The 27,954-nt window shown below is 33.5% G+C and overlaps 1 protein-coding gene across 1 annotated transcript in view; it reads right to left on the reverse strand.

Moving 5' to 3' along the window:
• LOC6048628 (furin-like protease 2) overlaps nucleotides 1–27,954 on the reverse strand; it is a 614,884-nt gene that overhangs the window by 463,053 nt on the left and 123,877 nt on the right. The gene's annotated exons all lie outside the window — the stretch shown is intronic.

A 27,954-nucleotide genomic window follows, 5' to 3' on the forward strand; every position in this document is an offset into this window, starting at 1 on the left:
TTACATCCGATTTTTAATAAGGAAACCAAATAATCTATACAATTTTAGCATTTCAAAGAATATGCAATTCGAGATAATGATAAATTTTGCTTCATATGGCTGTCAAGTATCTCTGAGCCAAGTTTCAGAAGGTTTGCTGATGTAATTCTCGAGATACAGCCATTTTAAAATGTTATTTCCGACTTTTTCTAAGGAAATCTATAAAATCAATACAATTTCAGCGCTTTAAAATATATGAATTTCGAGATAATGATAAATTTTGCTTCATATGGCTGTCAAGTATCTCTGAGCCAAGTTTTAGAAGGTTTGCTGATGCAGTTCTCGAGATACAGCCATTTTAATATGTTATTTCCGACTTGTTCTAAGAAAATCTATAAAATCAATACAATTTCAGCACTTTCAAGAATATTCATTTCGAGATAGTGATGAATTGTGCATCATAAGACTGCCAAGTATCTCTGGGCCAAGTTTCAGAAGGTTTGCTGATGTAGTTCTCGAGATACAGCAATTTTAAAATGTTATTTCCGACTTTTTCTTAGAATCTTAGAAAAATTCGAAAAAAAATAATTTCATAATGGCTGTATTTCGAGAACTACATCAGCAATCCTTTTGAAACTTGGCCCAGAGATACTTGACAGTCGTATGAAGCAAAATTCAACATTATCTCGAAATGCATATTCTTTAAAATGCTTAAATTGTATAGATTGTTTTGGTTTTCTTTTTGAAAATCGGATGTAACATCTTAAAAGGGATGTTTCTCGAAAACTAAATCTGCGAATGTTTTTATTTTTTCAACAGAGGTGCGCTATGGTGTAAGGAATTTGAATATTAATGTGTAGCCGCTATCAATTTTGTCACGCTAAATTTCGGGTTCGGACCACTGTGCAGTGAGAAAGGCAAAAATCGTAAAACATGAATTTTTCAGTTCAAAAACTATACTTTAAGTGGCTTTCTTATGAAAACGGTGCACTTTATCGGAAAAACCTGTGAAGTACTTTACACTAAAAATTGAAGTCAAAATAGTTTGTTGACTTTAAATTATTTTTTTTGCCATAAAAAAATATTAAAAAAAATACAATTGCAAAAATTTAAATCAGCCCATTTGAAAGTTCTTTTGATTATGCATCCAACGACGAGTCATATGGATGGTCCGGTCATCCTTTTCATCAACATATTTGTGATCCTCCTCCAAAAATTTTATAACTTTCACTTAAGGGGTTACATACATGTAGAAAATCGCAAAATTTCAAATTACAGAAAATTTATTGAATCCACTAAAAAGATGATTTTCAATCACTCCTGAAAATTTCATGAAGATATTTCATGATAAAACAGAGTTAGAGATGATTTTAAACTCTACATTTTGCCGTGCGCAAAGCGAACTGTCAAACTTTCTGAGCGTTTTTCTCGAAACACCGAGTTGATTTACGGGTGTCACGATATCTCGAGAGGGGATGGACCAAATTGGCTGAAATTCAGGGTGAAGACTCTCAAGATATATCCCGTGTGCATGACGAAGCCCGATTTAAAAATTTTGCTTTTTAAAAAAATACAAAAATCAAAAATTTACGATTTTTTATATGAAAAAAAAACAAAAATATTTTTATCTTTTTTTTTAAATAATCTTTTTTTAAATCGGCCTTCGTCATGCACACAGGACCGGTTTAACGAGTCTTTACCAAAATTTTGAGCCGATTTGTTTAAGGCAGTGTTGAGATATCTTGGCACCCGTTTTTTGAAACTTCTAACTTCAAATAGCTATATCTCGGAAATGAAACAGCCAAATGTCTTCAAGTTTGTTTTTATAATAGATGAAAATGCATATTTTAATGCTCTGAAAACAGATTTTAAATAAAACTTAGTGTGTGCTGACACCAACCTCTGACTGTTTTGTCGATTTACATGTATGTAACCCCTTACGTAATCATAACATTTGATAGGGTTGTTAGATTTTCGATGACTTCATTGACTTCATTGGAAAGGTCTTTTAAATTCCTTTCTTAAAATGTTTAACACGATTCTTTCAAAAATTACCATTATTTTCCAGACTTTAGTTTTATCGTTTTTGAAACTCTAACATCAATATATGAAATCAATTTGATTACATATCTATCAATGTTATCACACAAATTTATCAACATTGAAGGAAAACTCTGTTGACTATCCTATGGTTGATGAATTATTCAAAAAACAACGCAAGTCCACCCCCTCTGTTGATCCGTTTCATTCAAATGTCACCGTAAGGTTTGAGGACCAGGTCCAAATTTCTCATTTTCTCCGCCCTACCGGACCAATTAATTAAAAACATTCTTACCTTTCCCGACACGGATCGCTTGGCTACTTTTTGTCCAGTTTTACCACCAGTCCTCCCTCCCCCTCAGCCGTGGGCACGTGGTGGATAAATGATTTGCTCCAATTTGCTCCCAATTATAGCTCACCTTTTCCCCCGAGAGGGGGTGGTGGGGGTAGGGATTTGAAGAATACTGCACTAATTAAGGTCCGCCAACAAGGGTTTTCCTCGGGGCACATCACCACCTGACGAATTAATTGATCCGTCACCGGGCGTTGCTTCAAATTATCCAAGAACTTGTGAAGTCTGGTTTCTACGGGGGTTCGGTGATCAGTAAACATTGATGCAAACTTATTTCTGTTTTGAGCGGTGAAGGTTCGCGGGGCGGAGGGAAACAAATTATGTGGGGCTTAATTGACAAAAATGAGAATCAATTAGGGCGGGTCTGTGTGAAGTGAGGTGGACCTTTTGACCCTGACGTTTTGGGGCAAGCTGAATTCTTCAGAATGGAATTAAATTCTTGTTGAGCGCGGTACAAAATAGATATTTTCTGGGAAGTTACCTTAATGCGAACAGTTTATGTTACCTGGAAGTAGAAAAAAAGAAAAATATTGATGAATTACGAATTTAGGAATAAAATATTGAAAGTGACAATAATTTGAGACAGAGTTGCCAGATCTTCAAAAAAGAAAAAAAAATAAATCTTCTCACCCTTGAAACCTAAGCTAAAATTTAATTTATCACAATTTTATTTTGAAATTACATTAGCCAAAGTCCATTCAGGCTCGTCCATGCAAGGATCGTGTAAATTTCGCACGTAATGCTCCCTTTAGATGGGACAACCTTCCATGCATAACTCCAAAGTTCCAAAAGTAAGGAAATCTAGAGGTTTCCCCCCGAAAGTGTCATCGCCCGCAAATGCAGCCACCCAAGCCAGATGTCCGGAACTGGGAACAAAAACTCCCACCCCCCGACCCAACCCCTTCAACTCTCCATCGTTCGGGATAACCATCGACACTTTTACACTAGCCAGATGTGAGGGACACTATCTGCAAATTTTCACCCTCGCCCAGTTTCGTTCGTTTTTTTGTGAGGGATACAACCGACGTTGGTCGCGGCCTCGGACGGAAAATATGGTCACCAAAGTTGAAAACTTGCACCGTTCGGCGCGTCGAAATTTACGGGTCCCACCGGGGAAGTTCCCGGACGGTTGAAAATATTCAACTCGAAAAAAAAACGAGCGAACGTACGAACCTATGGACGGAAATTAGAAGCAGGCGGTTGTTTATTCAGGAGAAAAATGGAAGATAATAACTGAAAGGATAATGGATTTTGTGTCGACACGGGCGTTGAAGGGAGTGTGAGTGTGAGTGTATGTGTGAGGCCTGCCGGTATGTGTGATGGTGTTAACAAATGGGAACATCATCGGCTAAAGTCGGACAGAATGAGAGGGAAAAAAACTAGCGAAAAATATGCATTGTCTATTTCGATTTTTTGCTTCTTTGCTTTTTGCTTTTTTGCTTTTTGGTTTTTTGGTTTTTTGGTTTTTTGGTTTTTTGGTTTTTTGCTTTTTTGCTTTTTTTGCTTTTTTGCTTTTTTGCTTTTTTGCTTTTTTGCTTTTTTGCTTTTTTGCTTTTTTGCTTTTGCTTTTCTTTGCTTTTGCTTTTTGCTTTGCTTTTTGCTTTTTGCTTTTTGCTTTTTGCTTTTTTTTTTTTTGCTTTTTGCTTTTTTGCTTTTGCTTTTTGCTTTTTTTTGCTTTGCTTTTGCTTTGCTTTTTGCTTTTTTTTTGCTTTGCTTTTTGCTTTTTGCTTTTTGCTTTGCTTTTTGCTTTTTGTTTTGCTTTTGCTTTTGCTTTTTGCTTTTTGCTTTTGCTTTGCTTTGCTTTTTGCTTTTTGCTTTTTGCTTTTGCTTTGCTTTTTGCTTTTGCTTTTTTTTTGCTTTGCTTTTTGCTTTGCTTTGCTTTTTTTTTGCTTTGCTTTTTGCTTTTTGCTTTTGCTTTGCTTTTTGCTTTTGCTTTTTGCTTTTTGCTTTTTGCTTTTTTGCTTTTTTGCTTTTTTGCTTTTTTGCTTTTTTGCTTTTTTGCTTTTTTGCTTTTTTGCGTTTTTTTGTTTTTGTTTTTGTTTTCGTTTTCGTTTTCGTTTTCGTTTTCGTTTTCGTTTTTGTTTTTGTTTTTGTTTTTGTTTTTGTTTTTGTTTTTGTTTTTGTTTTTGTTTTTGTTTTTGTTTTTGTTTTTGTTTTTGTTTTTGTTTTTGTTTTTGTTTTTGTTTTTGTTTTTGTTTTTGTTTTTGTTTTTGTTTTTGTTTTTGTTTTGTTTTTGTTTTGTTTTTGTTTTTGTTTTTGTTTTTGTTTTTGTTTTGTTTTTGTTTTTGTTTTTGTTTTTGTTTTTGTTTTTGTTTTTGTTTTTGTTTTTGTTTTTGTTTTTGTTTTTGTTTTTGTTTTTGTTTTTGTTTTTGTTTTTGTTTTTGTTTTTGTTTTTGTTTTGTTTTTGTTTTTGTTTTTGTTTTTGTTTTTGTTTTTGTTTTTGTTTTTGTTTTTGTTTTTGTTTTGTTTTTGTTTTTGTTTTTGTTTTTGTTTTTGTTTTTGTTTTGTTTTTGTTTTTGTTTTTGTTTTTGTTTTGTTTTTGTTTTTGTTTTTTTTTTGTTTTTGTTTTTGTTTTGTTTTTGTTTTTGTTTTTGTTTTTGTTTTTGTTTTTGTTTTTGTTTTGTTTTTGTTTTTGTTTTTGTTTTTGTTTTTGTTTTTGTTTTTGTTTTTGTTTTTGTTTTTGTTTTTGTTTTTGTTTTTGTTTTTGTTTTTGTTTTTGTTTTTGTTTTTGTTTTTGTTTTTGTTTTGTTTTTGTTTTTGTTTTTGTTTTTGTTTTTGTTTTTGTTTTTGTTTTTGTTTTTGTTTTTGTTTTTGTTTTGTTTTTGTTTTTGTTTTTGTTTTTGTTTTTGTTTTTGTTTTTGTTTTTGTTTTTGTTTTTGTTTTTGTTTTTGTTTTTGTTTTTGTTTTGTTTTGTTTGTTTTTGTTTTGTTTTTGTTTTTGTTTTTGTTTTTGTTTTTGTTTTTGTTTTTGTTTTTGTTTTTGTTTTTGTTTTTGTTTTTGTTTTTGTTTTTGTTTTTGTTTTGTTTTTGTTTTTGTTTTTGTTTTTGTTTTGTTTTTGTTTTTGTTTTGTTTTTGTTTTTGTTTTTGTTTTTGTTTTTGTTTTTGTTTTTGTTTTTGTTTTTGTTTTTGTTTTTGTTTTTGTTTTTGTTTTTGTTTTTGTTTTTGTTTTTGTTTTTGTTTTTGTTTTTGTTTTTGTTTTTGTTTTGTTTTTGTTTTTGTTTTTGTTTTTGTTTTTGTTTTTGTTTTTGTTTTTGTTTTTGTTTTTGTTTTTGTTTTGTTTTTGTTTTTGTTTTTGTTTTTGTTTTTGTTTTTGTTTTGTTTTTGTTTTTGTTTTTGTTTTTGTTTTTGTTTTTGTTTTTGTTTTGTTTTTGTTTTTGTTTTTGTTTTTGTTTTTGTTTTGTTTTTGTTTTTGTTTTTGTTTTTGTTTTTGTTTTTGTTTTTGTTTTTGTTTTGTTTTTGTTTTTGTTTTTGTTTTTGTTTTTGTTTTTGTTTTTGTTTTTGTTTTTGTTTTTGTTTTTGTTTTTGTTTTTGTTTTTGTTTTTGTTTTTGTTTTTGTTTTTGTTTTTGTTTTTGTTTTTGTTTTTGTTTTTGTTTTTGTTTTTGTTTTTGTTTTTGTTTTTGTTTTTGTTTTGTTTTTGTTTTTGTTTTTGTTTTTGTTTTTGTTTTTGTTTTTGTTTTTGTTTTTGTTTTTGTTTTTGTTTTTGTTTTTGTTTTGTTTTTGTTTTTGTTTTTGTTTTTGTTTTTGTTTTTGTTTTTGTTTTTGTTTTGTTTTTGTTTTTGTTTTTGTTTTTGTTTTTGTTTTTGTTTTTGTTTTTGTTTTTGTTTTTTTGTTTTTGTTTTTGTTTTTGTTTTTGTTTTTGTTTTTGTTTTTGTTTTTGTTTTTGTTTTTGTTTTGTTTTTGTTTTTGTTTTTGTTTTTGTTTTTGTTTTGTTTTTGTTTTTGTTTTTGTTTTTGTTTTTGTTTTTGTTTTTGTTTTTGTTTTTGTTTTTGTTTTTGTTTTTGTTTTTGTTTTTGTTTTTGTTTTTGTTTTTGTTTTTGTTTTTGTTTTTGTTTTTGTTTTTGTTTTTGTTTTTGTTTTTGTTTTTGTTTTTGTTTTTGTTTTTGTTTTTGTTTTTGTTTTTGTTTTTGTTTTTGTTTTTGTTTTTTTTTGTGAATGTGCCCGAATTTTTTTCTCAAAAAAACTGGTTTATCTATGCTGAAAACGACATCGCTGAAAAAATATTTTGGAATTGTTTTCATTTAATTTATTCTTAATTTGCCTTTGAAATTAGTAAATAATTCAAATTTGCTGTATGCTTTTTGTTGTTTTCCTCGTTCTTTTATTTTTTTTTTTTACTTTTTTTGGTACATCATAACTTTTTTTAAAGAATTGTTAAAATCTTTAAATTCATTGATGCTCTTTTTATTTACACAGAAAAAAAAAATGATGGTAATATTCATCAGGAAATGTTGACAGATTTTGTGGCAAAATAAATGATAAATTTTACCCCAAAAAATTATGAATTTTCATCTGTTTTTAATGAATATTCATCAGGTTCACATTTTTACACATTTTTTATGTAATATTACACAAATAAAGAGGTAATATTCAACCTACCAAATTTTCAGCATTCCAAAATTCAACTTTTTTTTCTGTGTATAACAATATTCTAATTATAATGGTATTTGAAATTTTTCTGACGTTCTGTGGAAAGTATGCAGAAAATATCACATTTTAAGGATTAAAATTCGTAAATTTTTGAGAAAGGCATTACCTGTCTAAAGAACTTTGTACATTTTAAAAGATTTTTGTTGTCTGGGTTGTTCAGAATTATTTCAACAATGAATTTATTTTAAATTTTCTACAATATTCGTCTTATTTGTTGAACCAATTAGGTTTTCACGTTACTTTGCTCAAGAAATTTGACCAAAAAATGGAAATATTGCTCTCCACTCTCGAAAAAATTAAGCTCTCAAATAGCACTTCCCTTAAAGAGTCCTTCGGAACGCTCCTTTAGCAATATCCCTTTCCTTTCGCAGCCGGATCATAAATTCTTCCCTAATAGCGCGCGCACAGAACTAAGTGGAAGGGGGGGTTGGCGAGAAGTGGGCACCAATTTGCGCCGTCAGCCCCCCGGAAATGGCCCTCTCGGCGATTATATCGACATGATATAAAATGCAAATAAAATCTCTCTCGTCCTATCATAAAAGTGAAACGAGAGCGCGTCTTCAATTGCCTCCGACGAAGCAATTTATTCCAAGCGGAAGGATGAAGCGGGGACGGTCAGTTAGGACTTGGGGTACAGTTTTGGCGCCATTTCTTTTTTGGAGGGGAAGCTACGCGAAGGGTTGTTACAGATTTGATGGACTACTTGGGCCTTGAACAATGAAGGAATGTGCTCGAGTGGAGATCAATTGACGTTGATAAATGACATATTTGCTTGCATAATGAAAATCCTCGCAAATGGACTTGTTTGTTTTCTGGCTGGGGGCAATTTTGGCCGAATTTATTTTAGATGAAGCTTTTTATGGGAGTAAATTTACGACCCTCAATATCCGACGCCTCAATGTTTTCGCCAGCGCAAAAGGACTCAACCGCAAAAACCTAGCCAAAAGGTAACATTCCGGTGCCAAAGTCCACCGGTTTGTACACGGAGCAAAGTGCTGTTACTGCCATCCAACCACGCCTAACCGCAAAACTTTTCCAATTAAATTGTGGCCCGACCTGGCCTGGCCTGGGCTCGACCCCAAAAAACTCGACTGTACAAAACCATTCAATATCGACTCCACTCCACTCTGCTGGTTGCCTCACCTGAGGTCCTTTTGGCGACGTCCTGACTCGGAAAACCAAACCGAGAGAAGGACTTGTTTCCCAAACAGGCTGACAATTGCAAAACGACGAGACGGCAAACACTTTCCACACACAAACCGGCGTCCTACACGACGACGTGTATCGACAGTTGGTTGTTGCGACAATTTCGAAAAGGGTGAGCCTTCTCTTTTTTTCATGCGCTGGGTTCATGTAACTTTGTATCACTTCCTGGACGAGCAATCGCTCTTTGCCCTGCCCAAAACGTGCCCGCTCTAATGATTCCGGGAGAATGGTTTGCAGGAATGGGGTTGTCAACGGAGCACATCAACAAGATATTTCAAAAAAATCAAATTGTTCACTTTACAGCATTGCTCTTACTTGAAACCAGGTGTTCGAAGGCTTGATTGTTGAGGCAATTGCAAACCTCTTTTTACACCTACAGCTTCCATCCACCCCGGGATTCGAACTGACGACCTTTGGATTGTTAGTCCAACTGCCTACCAGCGACTCCACCGAGGCAGGTGATGATGATTATTTATTGATTTTAAATTCGATTCCGTGGTGAGTTCTCTAAGCTGTTCCGAATTTGTGAGATAACTGCAATACTAAATTTGACACGATTTCTTTACGATGCCTAGCAAGATTTTAGTCTGTGTAAAAGTTTTGGCGTAAAAAAAATATTTTTTTATATTTAGATTCTAAATTCCGGATTCCGGAAAATTCCAAGAATTTCTTTATGAAACTATTCAAAAAACAAATAGATAACCAATTTAAAAACTGGGCAGCACTAAATTTTATTAAAGTATGTGAGTGAAATGTACAAAAAGCCGAAAGATGTTTTTTTTTTGTAATTGAATTTTCAGAAACCATATTTTGTACTCAAATGATTTTTTTTTAAACTGTGTATTTTTTAATCTGACTGAAACTTTTTTGGTGCCTTCGGTATGCCCAAAGGAGCCATTTTGCATCATTAGTTTGTCCATATAATTTTCCATACAAATTTGGCAGCTGGCCATACAAAAATGATGCATGAAAATTCAAAAATCTGTATCTTTTGAAGGAATTTTTTGATCGATTTGGTGTCTTCGGCAAAGTTGTAGACCTTCCATCGGATGAGGAAGTAAAATGTCGGTCCCGGCCTTGGTTGTTAGGCCGTTAAGTCATTCCAGGTGTAGGAGTCGTCTCCATGCCATAAGTACAAACAACACACCAAACCAAGCCTACTCCGGTGGAATCGCTGGCGGCGGTTGGACTAACAATCCAAAGGTCGTCAGTCCAAACACTGGGGTGGAAGGTTCCTTGGAGTAAAAGAGGTTTGGGTGCTTTCCCCATTCAAGCCTTCGGACTCCTAGGTTCGAGCAGAAACTTGCAATAGAGACCACAAAAGACCCGGGGGTCGTTAATGTGGATGGTTTGATTTTTTTTTTGGCAAAGTTGTAGGTATGGATATGGACCACACTGAAAAAAAAAAATGATACACGGTAAAAAAAATGTTGATTTTTTATTAAACTTTTTGTCACTAAAACTTGATTTGCAAAAAAACACTATTTTTATTTTTTATTTTTTTTTTGGTATGTTTTAGAGGACATCAAATGCCAACTTTTCAGAAATTTCCAAGTTGTGCAAAAAATCTTAGACCGAATTATACATTTTTTAATCAATACTGATTTTTTCAAAAAATCGAAATATTGGTCGTAAAAAATTTTCAACTTAATTTTTCGATATAAAATCAAATTTGCAATCAAAAAGTACTTTCGTGAATTTTTGATAAACTGCACCGTTTTCAAGTTAAATCCATTTTAGGTGATTTTTTGAATATAATCGCAGTTTATCATTTTTTTTGAATTAGTGCACATGTTTGCTCACTTTTGAAAAAAATAATTTTGGAAAGCTAAAAAAATTCTCTATATTTTGCTTTTTTGAACTTTTGAACCTAAAAATGGATTTAACTTAAAAACAGTGCACTTTATCTAAATTTCACTAAAGTACTTTTTGATTGCAAATTTTATTTTATATCGAAAAATTAAGTTGAAAATTTTTTACGACCAATATTTAGATTTTTTGAAAAAATCAGTATTGATTAAAAAATTCATAAATCGGTCAAAAATTTTTTGCACAACTTGGAAATTTCTGAAAAGTTGACATTTGATCCTCTAAAACACATCAAAAATAAAAAAAATAAAAAAAGTGTTTTTTTTGTTTTAGTGTTTAGTGACAAAAAGTTAAATAAAAAAATCACCAAAAAATTTTTTACCGTGTATCATTTTTTTTCAGTGTAGTCCATATCGATACCTACAACTTTGCCGAAGACACCAAAACGATCAAAAAATTCCTCCAAAAGATACAGATTTTTGAATTTTCATGCATCATTTTTGTATGGACAGCTGCCAAATTCGTATGGAAAATTATATGGAGAATTTAATGATGCAAAATGGCTTTTTTGGGCATACCGAAGGCACCAAAAAAGTTTCAGTCGGATTAAAAAATACAAAAATTAAAATTCCAAAAAAAAGACCGATTTCGTGGAGAATTGCTCATGTAAGATTTGACGAAAACGAAAAATCAATCGAAAAAAAAAACACTTTCGCAATAGTAATCGTCGAAATTTTTTTTCAAAAATTCATAAAAATTTTAAATCAACCCAATCATGCTTAAAAATGATTCTAAACGCAGCGAAATGCATTATAAATTGAATAATATCAACAATTTGAAATTATGATTATCTTTACCAAAAAATTTCAAACATAGGGTATTTGCGCAAATCGTTTTCTTTTTTGTGTTAAAATGTTAAATAATAAATGGTTAAATATCTTTTTGATTTCATCATTTTTTTTCGAATTGTCCACGGCGTGGCTAGTGCAAATTGTTATAAGCCGAGATACCCTATGCAAGATTTAAACGTAGAAAGTTGTGTTTTTCAAGGTTTTTTATATTTTATGCCGGTTTTTACTGGCTTAGCCTCAAAAGTGGATCAATGTTTAAAAATATTTGTTACAACAGATTCGTAGGGAAAACCCTTCGATTTAAACCCCTTTTTAAAATCTGTGCGACTAGTTTGATTTTTAAAAGAAATTCCAATTTCAACTCTTCTATATTTAGACTGATGGAATTGGTCCCAAAGGATCAAGATCACAAAGTTCACAAAAAAGGTTTTTTAAATGGAATATCTGTTGAAGAGTTTTAAAGGTAAGAGTTTTCTTACCCTAGACTTCAAATTGATCCAAAATTTCCATCTCAACCAAGAGAACGAAGTTAATTCATTGGTCAAATTTAAAAATTGTTTGTTTTTTTTTACTTCGGTTTGTCAAATGGTTTACTCTAAAACTGGGTTTTCTAAAGCAAAATTTGTATAAAGTTTTGCCATGGGCATTATTTTGGCATTAACACGTTGTTTTAATACAATATCTTTCATTAAAATATGAAGAACTTAAAGTTGATGTTGGAAAATATTTATATGCCCCCGTAAAAAATGTTATCTCCAAATAGTCAAAAGGTATTTTTTTATAATTCAGATGTTTGTTTTTCTGAGAGAAATTTTTCATTTTAATATTATTGATTTATTTATTTATTTTTTTTTTGTAATACATTCATAGGAATATAAAGACATTGTTTGCTTCGAGTGTCGTTCAACATTTTTTGTAATTCCTGAAAAAACACCCTTTAAATGGAATTTTAAGTCAAATGTGCAAGTGTTGAGGCTAATCACCGTTAAATCAAAACAGTATTGAAAAGTACACTTTATGATACAAGTGCTGAAAACCTATATTTTTCAGCACCTATTTCAGTGTTGAAAGAGAAAAAAAGTAAATATCATCGTTACCAGATTTAGCGAAAAAAGTGGTTTTACGACGAAAATGCAACAAAAAATACCAAGATTATTAAAATATCAAAATATCAGCTATCAGCAACTACAATTATCCCACCTAAATATTCATGTCTCAAATACAACTGCCCTTCTCTCCTTATTGACACTCTCAACGCCGGACATAGCCGAACACGTTTTCGTGTTTAAAACATTTTCCTTTTCTCTCTCATTCTCGATCATCCTACCACAACAGCGTTTAACCACAAATGCCGCCACAAAACCTATTTCGCAAACGCAGTTTAACGGGACGCCATGCGTGGTCGGTTCCTAATCGCTATCTCACGTTCTCTCATTGCAGTTTTCGGAGAGATTGAGAGACTCAGCGGTGAGAGCGCAAAGTCAAGGATAAGGGAAGGAGAGATAGAAAGAGAATGGCATCCGCTATACTCTCGGACGTTTTTGGTGCTGAAATATTCAATTGATAGCTTTTCTATAAGTCATTTGCAACACTGCGCAGTAGCATAGCTTTTTTTTATTTCTTGAGAATCATGTTATTTTTTTGCCCTCGAATTTTAAAAATTAGGCTTGTAATTTAATTTAAATTCCCTCCTTCAACCTTAAAGTGGAGACCTCCAAAGATCAAGAGAGGGGGGTAAATCCATTTTAAAAAACTTATTTTGCTCAAACTTAAGAGTTTAGGTTTATATGAAAAAAAAAAACTACACAAATTTTTAAGAACCCCATTGCCGCCTGACAAGCATCCAAACCGACTTCAGTTCCGATTCGCTCTCAATGCAGAGACGAGCTTTTGGACGAGGAGCTCTCCCAGGGAAAGTTTCATGTGACGTTATCTGTCAGCAGAGCCTATACGAGTTGTCGTCCCCCATGTCTCCTCATTTTGGTGAGCCTCCACGAGTGAGAGCGCCACGCGTGGGTGGGTGCTGGAGACTTGTAACGTTGATATTTCAAATTCATTGCGTCGTTTGGTGAGGACAAAGTTTGTATTTCGTTTTTTGCTTTGTCGACTTCCAAATTTCTCGAATAGCTCCATATGCCAACTATCTCGTGAACGTATAGCGGAGTTTCGCACTGGATTGTCGTGTGCTGTCGTGTGAACATGGGGGGGAGAGGGTGAGAAGTGGGGATTTAAAATTTTAGGTGACGTTTGTAAGCCCTTATGGGATGAGTATTTTGACCACAAAAGTGGAAGAGTTTTTTTTTGTAATTTGAGGGGTGACAAAACCGATTAACCGGGGTTAATCCTGTTCCAGGCTATTCGAATCATTAATCAGTTGGTTTAACTTTGTTAAAACAGAAAACGTAATTGTTTTAGCAGTGCTCCCAGAATCACACAATTTTTTGCAAATTCTGTTTTTTTAGATTTCAATGTTCTGTAAATGATTTAATATTATTTTTTTATTTCCCAGGAAAATAATTCAAGCAAAATGCAGATGAAGTGAAAAATGTGTGATTTGGCAACATTGCCAATAATTATGAGCAAAAACAAACTTCTAATACCACCTTTCTGAACGTCGATAGAAAAGTATTCGAAATATTGATTTAATAAGCCTGAAGGATCAATGATCTGGCAACACTGTCAGGGAAACATGATTTTTTTTGAAGTTTTTAGATATTCTGTTCTTAATTTTTGTAGCACATAAAATTCAGATTTTATCCTCAAATTTTTTATCAATCATGATCACACACAACAAAAAACAAAACAAACATGTAAAAGTATTCCCCAAAAAAAAAAAAAAACAAACTTCATTCCGTGGTGATTCTGCACTTTTGTAGTAGTTTCAAGCTTTGCTACTCGTGGCCAGCAGGAGGACAACATTGCAACTTTGCATCGCATCGAAAAAGTGCTCTGCTGCTTTCGATGAAGTTGAGAGGGTGTTGTACTGGGTTCTCGTAGAGTTGTTCAAAATTACACTTTTTTTCCACCGGTGAATCCTTGACGAAATTTGTTTTTAGGGTGGGTGGACATATCTTTGTACAAATGATACAGTTTTAATCAAGTTTATTTGATTTTTTCATAAATAGTGGAAAACAAACATAGTAAAAAAATCTTCGGGCTTTTAAGAACCAAAAATAAGTAACTCTACCCTACCACCAGCAACAAGAATCTTCCGCCGGTTTTCGCATGTCTTGTGATGCTTTACCCTGTAGCAAATAATGGCAAACTTCTCCACAAAATTGAGTTCGCGGGGAATTTTTTCGCCGCAAACATCGTGGTTTTTCAGTTTTCTTCAGGTTAGTCGCGAAAGTTCGTTATAAACTCTGGTTGTCAAGGTTTGAAGAAGCATCCAGCAGCACACAAAAAAATAAAATAAAGAAAACTCTCAACGATGTTGCCTTTCCCGCGAAACTCTATGAATATTGTGGGTGGTGTGTTTTACCCAAGCAACTAAAACCAGCTTTTCCGAGGCGAAATAACAAAAAAAAACCGTCGGCGGAAACTCGAGACAAGCATTCCCGGGGTTGGAGATAATATCCATTAGCTGGGGCTCGCTGGAGCAGGAAAACATTTCCCAAGAAAATCTCAGCCCCGTGCCATCATTCCGGGAATCTGTCAGAAGATTCTCGGGGATGGAGGCTGCGAAAAATAGAACGCAAAGCAGCAGATCAAATTACAGCGATAAATAGAAATGATTCGGATCTAGTTTGTCTTTTTTTTCTCAAGAACTAACTTGCTACAGGAAAAGGACAGTCATTTTCTTATGTAGCAAGGCAAAAAAGTTGGCTTCCAACTCTGTTAGGAGAACTTGTTCCTTCCAATTTTTGCGTTTTTCAAAGGAGTTCATCAAAACCGTAAAACTCCAAGCAAATCTCACTTGAGAATATCGTGGAGATTTTCCCTTATCCTGTTGACCCTCTACAACCTAACCTCGCCTCTAGACGGGCTTCGATCTAAAAAATCGCCAAAAACCAATTTTTGATCTTTAAAAAGCATTAGAAAGAAGAACTCTTCAAATTTTAGAAAATTTTAGGGTTGGAAGTTTGACTTGTTTTATGTGGCTGTGTTTTTTACTAACATTTCCTATATTTTTAGTAAAAAGAAATATGCAGTAATTTTTGTAGCGTCCCACACTATGCCTCTACGCATTTTCTTACAATTCAAATGATGATGGTGCCGTTCTATAGCAGAAAATGAGAAAAACAAGCAAAAGTGCCTGTAAAACCGTGAAAAAATTAGATAGGCAAAATGAAATTATATTAGGTAGTAGTATAGGCCAAATACTACCAAAAACAAACATAAACTAAAAAAGATAAATGCAAATTAAATACTAAAAATAAAACAAGAAAAACATAAAACAAGAGAAGTAAAGTTTTTCGTAGAACAAAAGTTGCTCAAAATGAAATGAAAAATAAAAAAAATCGAAAAAAATTTAGGCAGTCGAGGGTTAAAAAAGTGGAGCATCAACAGATGCCGTCTTTCAAATCCTCATGTAAAGGTGTTAAGAATCTGGTTCAAGTTGAATTGGTTCTACTTGGATAATCATCGAATAAACAGGACAAAATCCAGTCTGCCCGGGCAGACGGTAATAACAAAATTAATAATATTTCAATAACAAATCCTGTTAAAATAACAAAAAGTGTCATTATTTTATCCTGAAGTTCAACTGCAAGATGAAAAAATAATAACAGTTTCTGATAAAATAACAAAATTTGGTATTGAAGTGATATTATACTGAAAATGTTTAATAACACGCTAATAAGAGAAAATGTTATACATATTTCAAAAACTTTCCTAATAACAAAATTTGTTATTCGTTCGGTATACTGACTTAGAAATAAAATTACCATAAATCTCACAAATGGAAAAGTTTCTAAGTGTCCATAACACAATATGTTATTATTTTTTTCTTTTGTTAAATATTTTTAGATCTTTGGGATAATTTTGTCTAATTTCGTTGCAGTCATTATTTTGCCCATGGATTGGGGTCCTTAAGCTAAAATTATTCAAAAAAGTTGAAATTATGAAAGTTGATTTTTTTTAAATATTTGTTATCCCCTCTAGGGGACTTTGCTAAAATTGGCTACAACTATGGGATAATTTTGACCAATTTCGTCGGGGTCATTATTTTGGCCATGAAATGGGGTCCTTAACCTAAAATTATTCTAAAAAGTTGAAATTTTGAAAGTTGATTTTTTTTAATTATTTGATATACCCCCTAAAGGACTTTGTTCAAAATGGTTAGAACTATGGGATAATTTTGACCAATTTCGTCAGGGTCATTATTTTGGCCATGAAATGGGGTTCTTAGCTAAAATTATTCTTATAAGTTGAAATTTTGAAAGCTGATTTTTTAATTATTTAATATATCCCCTAAGGGATTTTACTAAAATTGGCTTGAACTATGAAATAATTTTGACCAATTTTATCGGGGTCATTTATTCCACCATGAAATGGGGTATCAAGCTAAAATTAATCCGATAAAATTAACTTTTGAGAATTATTTTTTTTAAATTTTGTTATATTCTCAAACGGAATTGATTTATTTATTGAGAATTTTTGAAGTGTGAATAACAAAAACTGTTATTATTTTCACAGAGCCAGGAAGTCGGAGCTGACGTTGAAGTTCGAGCTGGAGTGAGACCTCGGAGACTGCATCGGATTCAGCAAATTTTCAGCAACTTTTACTTGGAGTCGGAATCTGTGAAGTCGGGTATTTTTAGAGAGCTGAAGTCGTCGTTGACGTCATATCCTGCATCCAGAGTCGGAGTTGTCTTCAAAGTATGGATTCAAAGTCGCTTGGAGGTACCCGACTCTGCAGCCCTGACTAGTACAGAGGAGTTATGGCAACTGCAGGTTTATTTGCAAATTACAAATAAACCAAAACAATAACTTTTTTGTTATGGAGACATACCAGTTCAATAACATTTTTTGTTATTATGCTGCTCCACCTCTCCGCACAAAATAACAAATCTTGTTAATCCTTCATGATTCCTTCTGTGTTATTGGTTTGTTATTGCAATAAATCTCACTTGAGAATACCGTGGAGATTCAACAGTTGCTGTCTTCCAAATCCAAATGAGAATCTGGTTCAAGTGGAATTGGTTCTACTTGGATAATCATCGAATAAACATGACGAAATCCAGTCTGCAATCCGCGAAGCTTTTAATGTACCTTGAAAGAAGACATTATTGTTAAACTATGCGAAATGTCCGAATTAGGTAAAATAAAGCCAAGATTTGACGATTCGTGTTTCTTTCAACCATCTTAATACACAAAAAAGGGATACAAGATATTCTCGACTTCTTGACGTTCCTTTAAACGAGGCATTGCTTATTTTTCCCCTTGACGATATAAAATTGATCACGTATTGAGCCATTGCAAACATTCCTCCACGGAGGCAGTGGCGTCACTAGACGACCCTTAACCCGTTCAATTCAAAGCGACTACTTCGTATCGCAAACGGTTTGATCAATCAGCAGCAGCTCGAGCACTTGCCTCTCAATCGGTCGCAAATCCCACAGCAATGCCAACACACACACACACAGTCATACAGCATCTTGGTGCTCCCATGATAGTTGAATAAACATTTCAAGTGCAATTTTCCTCTCGCTTTTCCACTTGAATCATATCGGTTGTGTACACAATTCCATGTCCCCCCCCCCCTTTATTTCCATTTAGCGTGTATGATTCTGTGTGTGAGTATATTTCATACATTCGAGCGAACACACACACACACACACACACAATACAATATATACATCACTCACATATTTGCTCCCATTTTCCCGCCATGTTTGGTATCTGGTCCTTGCATCTTTCTGCTTCTTTTTGATGGTGGATTTTATTTGACATTTATCTTTATTTATCCACACTCACCGCCCACTACTGGTGGCAGTCAACGTGTGTCTGTGTGTGATGACACTTTTAGCGAACACTACTTCCGGGATCGGTGCTGACACTTTGCTGGCAGCACTGTTTGATTTTGTCTATGTTTATCCCTCACTCTCTAACTTTGTTTGTGTTTGGTGAGGTATACTTGAAGTAAATATTTACGCGCGCGCACAGTTCACACTGCTTGGTGAAACAATAGCGAGAATTTAAAGACTTTGAGAATTGAAAGTTACACAAAATTGCTATAAAAAAAGTATAAGTAAATACTGTTTACACAAAACGTAGTTTCTTCAAAACTACGGGAACCATCGATTGATGGTTATATTCATCAGATTGTTTCAGGATTGTGAGTTTGAAAATTGTGGAATAAGAAGACAACAACTTATTTATCTTCTTTGCACCCTTAAGCAAAAACGGACAACCAAGATTTCCTGGGCAGACGGTAATAACAAAAAACATGACATTTCAATAACAAATACTGTTAAAATATGTTAAAATAACAGAAAATGTTATGGAATCTTCTTGAAAAATCAATTTTAGCATAAGAAATTAATAAGAGTTTATGTTATCATAACAAAATTTGTTACTGGTCTGATATTGGTTAAATGCCAAAACAAAATTGAAATAACATTTTTTGCTATGGAAGAATACCTCCAACTGTTATTGTGATGATCGGATTAGTTGTTAAAATAACAAAAAATGATAACAAAGATTTGTTCGAAGAATAACTAAAAATGTTATTAGTCTGTTATTACAATAACAATCCAATAACAAAAAAACATAACAACGAATAACAAATCTTGTTAGAAATAACATAAAATATTAATGGCCTAGTATTTTCAAATATCAAAAAATATTATTCCCAAGTTATTTCCAAAAAAAAAGTCAAATCTTGTTGGAAACAATTTGGGATCAAATCAAAACAATGGGGGATGAATCTAAAGCGTTATGCGATGTTCTTCTAAAAAAATATAAACAGTTTATCTTCTAATCAAAACCGTTTTTTCTCAGAAACGTAAATTTTAGGTCCTAACAAGCCATTTCGACCCCGAATTCTCCCAACAACTCAAACGTGGAGCCCACCTCCCCAAACATCCGTCGATCAGAATCTAATTAGCATTCAGTGCGCCGAAAAGTTAATGTTTGAGTTTTGTTTTTTTCGTCACTTTTTCTGGCCATGTTGTTCCTCAACTTACCGGGAAAACGGGTTAACTGTTTTCGAAGTATGAAAAAAAAAGTCAAACAGACCTCTGGGCGGGTTCATTTTCGACAAACATTTTCACCCATCATTTGTTGTGCTCGCTGATTCGATTTGTTATCTTTTGGAGAAGAGTTGCTTGGTTGACTTTGGACTCTTAACTCCGCCTCCGCTTCTGTCTGGATTTTTTTTTCGAAAGAAGTTATTTAATACGTTTAAAACTTTGACATTTTTGAATTTTTGGCTAAACTATTTTCATTTTCTGTGCAATGTTTTGTGCATTGTATTAATGTATCAATTCAGAATGGTAGAAATTGTAAAACTCTCACCTTTTGACGTTCACAGTTTCCTAAAATTCAATTTCATTCCTGAGATGTTCAACAAAAAACCGTCCATTGTTGTCACTCTTCATATGAAAGAAATTGTGCTAACCTGACACATTCTGAAAATTGCTGCAAGTGCGACAACTGGCCCAAGGGATTTCAGGTCAGAACGCGTTTGGCACACGTGCATGCCCGACTCCCGTAAACATTAGAAATTATATCTCAGGACTCCGGCAACCAAATTCAACCAAACTTCGGGACAATGCGCAGAATGGTCAACCAAAATGAACGCGTTTGCTATTGTTTACATTGCGTGCCCTCTTTTTTGTTTATTCTAGGTCAAACATTGAATCGAAAAAAGAGCTTTTTAGGCTTTTCAAAGACCTAACAAAAGAGGTTTAAGAACATAGCTTTTACAGACAGCAATCTGAACATTCTGGAGGGCTACAGAATAGCAGGGTAGCCAGTTCGTCCGAAATTGATGATTATACCTGATCAGGAGGACCTTACAAAAGCCATTTACACTTAAACCCCGATGGTTTGACATCAATTTTTGTGAAACGAACGGAATCACTTCTCAGTTCAACACCTCTTTACATGGAACTCACACACACTGCCAAACGTTTGTTTTGATAGTGTGCGTAAGCTCAGTGTATAAAATGACAGTTCGTCACTTTTAAGTTTGACTAAACTGAACTATGTCGAACAGAAAAGTTACCAATCACCGGGAGTACGTGTGAACGAGTACGACAAATTACTCTTGAACCTTGTGAAGTTCAGTTTTAACTTGACTTTTTGGAAAAACGTAACAACATTTATTAAGTTTAAAGAAATTACGAGTACGGAGTGGAAAAACCTGTTCAGCCAAATTTGTCAAAAAAAAACACCAAAAAATAAAAAAAAATTAAATTACAGGCCACGGTAACTACATATGAATGAAAATAGTTGTTTATGCAACAAGTTGAAAAAAGAAGATTTTTCAGCGCGAGTCGTACATTAACCCAACGAGGTTTACCGAGTTGGATAAATACGACGAGTGATGAAAAATCAAGTTTTGCAACGAGTTCTATACAACGTTTTTGCAATTCCGAAAAAAAACCCTTTGGACAGAATTATAGGACAAATGTCTATGCATTGAGTCAATGAATCGTTCAAATAAAAAAAATGTTGAAAAGTATAACTTTTCCTTACAAGTGCTGAAAAGTTCAACTTTTCAGCATCCATTTCAGTGCTGAAAAGTAGAACTATTCAGCATTTGTTTTGAAAAGGATTACTATTGGATTCTGTTATTTTTGGTACAGAAAAGTAGGCTGTTTAGTCGTTCAAGAATGACAGGAAAAGTAAGTAGGGTATATGACCCTATTTTGGACCTATTTTTATCAATCGAGGTAGTTCAGGCTTTTAAAGTACGAATTCACTGAATCCAACCAACAGAAAGTGTAGGCAGGATCGTTTTGTATCTTACCTCTTCCAAAAATGTTAACATTTTTGATTATTTCCGCTTTTTCAGCCACTTTTTCCAACGCCATTCGAACTTCCTTTCATTTTCCTAGCACATCGATTAGGTCCAAAAATTCCGGCCTCATTGCTTATCAGATTTTGCTCGCGACACCTTGATGATTTTTTTCTGTTTTGCACTGACACCAAGCAATTTCGTCCGGTTTCCGAGCAGTGTAACTGTTGTTTATTTAATTCTTTCTTGTTTTCCGTCACTAAACCATTGAAATAACCATTCTATTATCGAAAAAAAACTCATTTCAAAATATTTTTTTCAAATCAGCCGCGTTGGATCAGTTTTTGGAGCTACTTTGCCGTCGGTTTAAGGCTATCACCAACACATGCATAACAGGGTGTTGCCAGTTTTGTTTATCAATTTATTTCGATATTTCGATATAATTGAATTTCTTTACTGTAATTATTTGAATGAAATCTAAGCTTTAAAAAGCAAATGATTAACAGAAACAATGAAAATATGTTTTTTAAACGATAAAAATGCAAATTGATGCTAGAGATTTAGATGATTGTAAGGACCGATTGCAAAGTATCCCAAAATTTAAACTGATGTTGATTTATTTTTGTCTTAATATCATTATCACCAATTTAGCCGCATATATTATTAATTTTTTGCTTCAAAAAATGCAAACTGGCTACCTTGTTGGAATTGAAGGGGTAACGATTGAAAAACTTAAAGGGTCTAGTTTATTAAATCGTCAGCTGTTGCCGTGACGAAAAAACGAAACTATTGGCACTACGCCCCCCGGGGCATGGCCTTCCTCTAACGTGGGATTTCTGCTCCAGCGCCTCTGACGAGACAGGAGAAACCGGGACCGACGTTTTTACTTCACCATCCGATAGAAGCTCAGTGGATAAGGCGGGAATCGAACCCGCGTCTCATAGCATCATCGGCCGTGACGAGTGGTTTTTGAAAAAGTCGTATGAATTAAATTTAAAAATATCTTGAGTTAGTTTTAAAAAGATCCTAAGCGCTAGTTGTAAACAAATCAATTTTTCGATTAGTTCTCGATCAATTTACGAATTATAAATAAAAAATGCTTTGAATTTTCATCTGCACGTCTTTTAAATGCTCTTTACTGGAAAACAAACAAAATTTGGTTTGGTTCAGAAAAAAAAATCAAAAATGTGTCGGAGATCGTGATGGCTTTTAAGACGTATTGCAAACTAATCAGAGAAATATACATATGGATAATATATTTTTTGTAAGTTTTATTTGATTATTATACATTCATCTATATATAATTTTTAAAAATACAGGTATGACGATTTTTTCACAATTGGCAGTGTTGGTTTATAATAAATTACACTTTTAAATTTTACCGTGTCAATCATGTTAGAAAATCAATTAAACCAGCTAGAAAAATAAAAATCTTCGAAAAAAATAAGCATAAGAGGTTAATGCGATGTTAACATTATGAATTTTATGATTTGAGACATGTAGCCGGGGTGACTTTGATAGGTTTGATATTTTTCCGCAAAATGAAGAATAAAAATTGAATACGTACGGAATTAACTAACTATTGACATGAATGATTTTCTTAAAAATTAAATCAGCAACCTAAGTGATGGTAAGTTCGAAGTAAAAATAATGTTTGAAAACCTGAAATCTGCTTTTAACATGACAAACTATGACTATCAAAGGCACCCTTGTAGTCAAACAAAGATTTTTTTCAAATACATATTACATTGTTTTTAAAGTGCAACATGTAGTTAAACTTTTTGTCAAGCAACTGTAAAGTTTAACATGACAGATGAGAAAGTTTCACACCAAATTACAAGCTATAATCCCCCTTTAAAATTTTTTGATTGTTCCCGGGCAGACGGTAATAACAAAATTCATGCCATTTCAATAACAAATTCTGTTAAAATAACAAAAAGTGTTATGGAATCTTCCTGAAAAATCCATTTCTGCATAATGGTTTAATAACGGTTTATGTTATCATAACAAATTTTTTTATTGGTCTGGTATTGGTTGAAAGCCAAAACAACTTTGGAATAACATTTTTTGTTATGGAAGAATAACTCCAACTGTTATTGGGATGATCGGATTAGTTGTTAAAATAACAAAAATTAATAACAAAGATTTGTTCGAAGAATAACTAAAAATGTTATTAGTCTGTTATTACAATAACAATCCAATAACAAAAAAATCATAACGGCGAATAACAAATCTTGTTATAAATAACAAAAAAAGTTATTGGCCTAGTATTTTCAAATATCAGAAAATGTTATTCCCAAGTTATTTTCGTCTGCTCGGGTTTAACACTCAAACGCTCGGGTAGTCATTTGACCCCTATTTTTTTCTTAAAAATCTCATAAGTTTTGATAGAATTGACCAATTTGAATGCTTCCAGGTGCAAAAGATCCAGATTTGTCTATATTTTCAACTGTCAGACGGAGGACAAATGTGGTCCATTTTTACCGGAGATATTCCGGATTCTGTTGGGGTACCTCGGCCCTCCTAAATGGATATTTGGCCAATATAATAAAAACTTTTCAACAGAAAAATTTCGGAAATGATGCAAAACTTCAAGGAATCATCCTAAAACATCATCCTGCATAGATACATGACATGCTGAAGACCTTCGGGCACCGGAACAGGTTCTATCCGGAAACGGTTCACTGAGCTGATGTCAATTGTTGCCCAACTGGAACCGGCTCCGCTGCCCCGTAGGACTTAACCATGTCAATTATTTTTGCAGGATGATGTATTAGGATGATGCCTTGTAGTTTTGCATCATTTCCGAAATTTTTCTGTTGAAAAGTTTTTATTATATTGGCCAAATACCCATATAGGAGGGCCGAGGTACCCCAACAGAATCTGGAATATCTCCGGTAAAAATGGACCACATTTGTCCCCCATCTGGCAGTTCAAAATATAGACAAATCTGGATCTTTTGCAACCGAAAGCATCGAAATTGGTCAATTCTATCAAAAGTTATGGGATTTCTAAGAAAAAAAATAGGGGTCAAATGACTACCCGAGCGTTTGAGTGTTAATAATATTTGAACATAAGCTCTGCGTAAAATTTAGAACCTTTTTTCATTGTAACTTGTTATGTATGTGTATCATTCATTTTATTTTAAGATAAGGTGTTTTTATTGCGAGTAATAACGGGTTGTCTTTTATGTTCTAATGCTTGAACAATTAGGTCGTAAGAATACGCAAATTGTAAATAGGACAGAGACCTGCTAAAGATGCTTGAGTTTCCATTCAATACGATAAAAACACGTTTTCAAATTCAAATCCATTGTTTCATCATAATTGTTTGATTTCTGAAATAAATATTTTCCAAATTATAATCGTGGATAGGCCCTTTGGTTTATCAAACCGAGTTTTTGTAAGTGTGCGTGTTGCCGCCGCACGCCGCAATTCGAGTTGTCCAAATTTCAACCAGTCAGAGTGTAGGTTCAGCGATGTCTCCAAAATACATTCAATAAGTCCAAAAAGCATCCAAAAATGTTTTACTTGAAATGCTTATTACAATGGAATGGTTAAATTATTTTAAATTTTCAATAGTACACTTTGTTAAGCATAAATTAAGGCACAAAACAATCCTGAAACGAGGCAAATTAGTTAGACCGTTCCTGAGAACTATGTGAAATATGTTGACGCTTTGCATAGTAGGTCCAAAATAGGGCCATATACCCTAGTTTCACGACGGAATTGCAAAAAAAAAAAGCATTTTACACCTGTCCACCTGTTTCCACGATTTCTAAGTATCGATGAAAATAAAAGTGCGCAATTTTGCGAAAATAAAAGTTTTTGCTGTGCATTGCAATTTCAAAAACGTTTAATCAAACATGCATGTTCGATTGTTTTTAGTTCTTCTAATTCGATTGAAATTTTCAAGTTTTTTTGTAAAATCAATACTTTTTAGCCCCTTGATTTTTAACCATTTTTGACATATTTTTGATTATACTAGATTGTTTAACAGCTCTCTGTAATAAAATAACAGTTAGTTTAAATAGTTTTTTAAATTAGATACACTTTGTCACTTCTTTTTGATTTGTTAAGAATCAATATTCAGCAAAGTTGTTTAATAAAAGCAATATTATAAATTTCAGTCGACTTTCTGGCTTTCAATCATCTAGATATCAATATTGCTTCAGCTGTCAAAACAATTTTCAGTTTCTCGCTCTATAATTTGATAACTCCCGCTCTCGACGGTCCTTTTGATATCGACAACGAGAGAGTCCACTGCGTAGCAATTGTTTAACTTATTTTCATTAATGAGCAATTCCAGCTCAAATCAGGAATTTTTCTGATACTTTTGTACCCGACCCTCTCCGATTTCAATGAAACTTTGTAGACATGTTATCCTAGGCCTACATAAGCCATTTTTGTGCATATGGAGCAAATAGTACTCGAGAATAACATTTGAGAAGGGCGTAAGGTATTTAAATATTTTTGTATTCTGTAATTTAAAAATTACTGTATCTCGAAGCCGTTGCGTCGTATCAAAAAGTCGTCAAAGACAAACTTGTAGGAAATTGGACGGGCTTTCTGAAAAAATACACTGAAACAAAAATACACGCCACATCTATAAGTTTTTTTTTGATTTTTAAGTCTAAAACTTAAATTTGAAATGTGGTGTCACGATTTTTTTTCGTTCTAAATTTTTGAGGAAATAGCCTAAAATGTTACAAAAAGACTCATGAAAAATGCAAAAATCATTTACTAAAACTGTTTTTTTTTTTTGAAAAGTGGTCTAAACGTCAAAATTTTTAAAAATCGATAATGGAAATCGATTCCCCAGACAATTTTACATAAAAGTCTCCATATTGACCATTGTCCTTAGTCCAATCCTTGAGAAGATACAGCGGGTTTTTAAATAAAAATGGTGAAAAAACTGGTTTTTTGGTGGTTTTTGGCAATTTCTATATGACAGACTTGGTTTTTTAGTCTCGTAAATATTTTTACCGGAAAGCTCGTCCAATTTCCCATAAGTTTGTCTTTGACAGCATTTCAATTGGATGTATGGCCTTACAAATATAAGTTAAATTACATTGCTCATAACTGTAAATAGAATTTTTTTTTCAGTGTGGTAGAAACCTGGATAGTACATAAGGTTACGTAAATATTAAAACGAGTCAAATTGAAAAGCTGTCAGAGGCAAACTTATGGGAAATTGGACGAGCTTTCCGGTAAAAATATTTTCGAGACTAAAAAACCAAGTCTGTCATATAGAAATTACAAAAACCACCAAAAAACCAGTTTTTTCATCATTTTTATTTTTAAAACCGCTGTATCTTCTCAAGGATTGGACTTGGGACAATGGTCAATATGGAGACTTTTATGTAAAATTGTCTGGGAAATCGATTCCCACTTTCGGTTTTTGAAAATTTTGACGTTTAGACCACATTTTAAATAAAACAGTTTTAGTAAATGATTTTTGTATTTTTTTTAGGAGAGACATACCATCCTGCATTTTTCGTGAGTCTTTTTGTAACATTTTAGGCTATTTCCTCAAAAATTTTGAACGAAAAAAATCGTGACATCACCTTGAAATTTAACTTTTGAACTTAAAAATCAAAAAATCTCATAGAAGTGGCGTGTTTTTTTGTTTCAGTGTTTTTTTTTTCAGACAATCCGTCCAATTTCCTACAAGTTTGTCTTAGACCACTTTTTGATACGATGCAACGGCTTCGAGATACAGTAATTTTTAAATTGCAAAATACAAAAATATTTAAAAACCTCACGCCCTTCCCAAGTGTCATTTTCGAGTACTTTTGGCTCCATATACACAAAAATGGCTTATATAGGCCTAGGATAACATGTCTCAAATGTTTCATTGAAATCGGAGAGGGTTGGGTACAAAAGTACCAGAAAAAATCCTGACTTGAGCTGGAATTGCTCTTACAAATAATAAAAAAAAAGTTAGAATAACACTTCCTTTAACATTTCAAAATACTGCATCAGTCATTCTTGCTCGTCCGTTCCCGAAAGCACAGCTCAACGATGCCAGTCATTCTGCTACATTTCCCGGAAAAAAATCTCACAGACAACTGCCATTTGCTTTCCGGCATGCTAATATCCCGATGCTCTTCAAGATTTCTCCCTTCCCTCCAGACTGCGAGATGTGTTTTTCACCAACATTTTTCACGTTATCTGCCTAATGTTTCTCTTTTTTCAACCCGCGCAGCGCTCTGTTTTTTTCCCCCATCGTCACAATACCGGCACGGGAAAAACAAGTGCGGAAAACCCCCACACATTTTCCACGTGCGTCTTTTCTTTCGCATATTTTATTGTTATCACCAGTCAGTAACTGTTTGCAGGATTCCAGCTTTTCTTGCATGATGTCTCTAGCTTTCGGTTTTTTTTTTTGCTCTCTGTCCTATTCTCGCGCATTCAGAGTGCGGGGGTGGTTTTTCCTTCCGGTTTATCCCAGCTGGCACCACCACTGCGCAGGAGAAAAAGGGGAAGGATTTCACGTGTGCACCTGTGGTAAATGTTGTGCCCAAGTAAAATGTAGGACTTTCCTCTTTTTTTTCGCTAGCTTTATATTTCCTGCAGTCAAAACATGCACCGTGCAGTGTGCCAGCACGTGAATCGTTGGGGCAGTCATGTGAGAGGAAAGAAAAATGTTGCTCGGAATGCTGAAGGGAAAAATGTGTATATTTCAGAATTAAATAATACTTTTGCATTTACCTTGCATTTCAAGGCACGTGATTTAAAGCGCAAAAGAATCTTTAACTTTTGACTTTTATTAAATAAACCATGGTTTACGACTCAGTTTGAAACTGTTGGTCACGAATTCAAGACTTTTCGAAAAATTTCTTCAAAATAAGGTTTATGAAAATTTTAAACAAAAGTACATCGAAAATGGAAATTTACAGTTTTTTTTTAAATTTTAAATCATAAACCTAAATCAAGAAAAAAAACACCCAATTATGACTGTTTGTCCCCATCCCCATCCAATTGCCACCCCCAAAAACAGTGCATTAGTGTCACCGCCAGGACACCCCTTTTTCCCACCCGCACCCTTAGACTCGCCACGACGCACAGCCACGGGAACACAATTTTTCAATGTCAGCTGCAGTGAGAGCGCGCCCACCGACGCCGACTGCAGCTGTGAAAATAATTGAAAATGGAACGAG

This window comes from Culex quinquefasciatus, chromosome 3 (assembly GCF_015732765.1).
Source record: "Culex quinquefasciatus strain JHB chromosome 3, VPISU_Cqui_1.0_pri_paternal, whole genome shotgun sequence".
NCBI classification, from domain to species: Eukaryota; Metazoa; Arthropoda; class Insecta; order Diptera; family Culicidae; genus Culex; species Culex quinquefasciatus.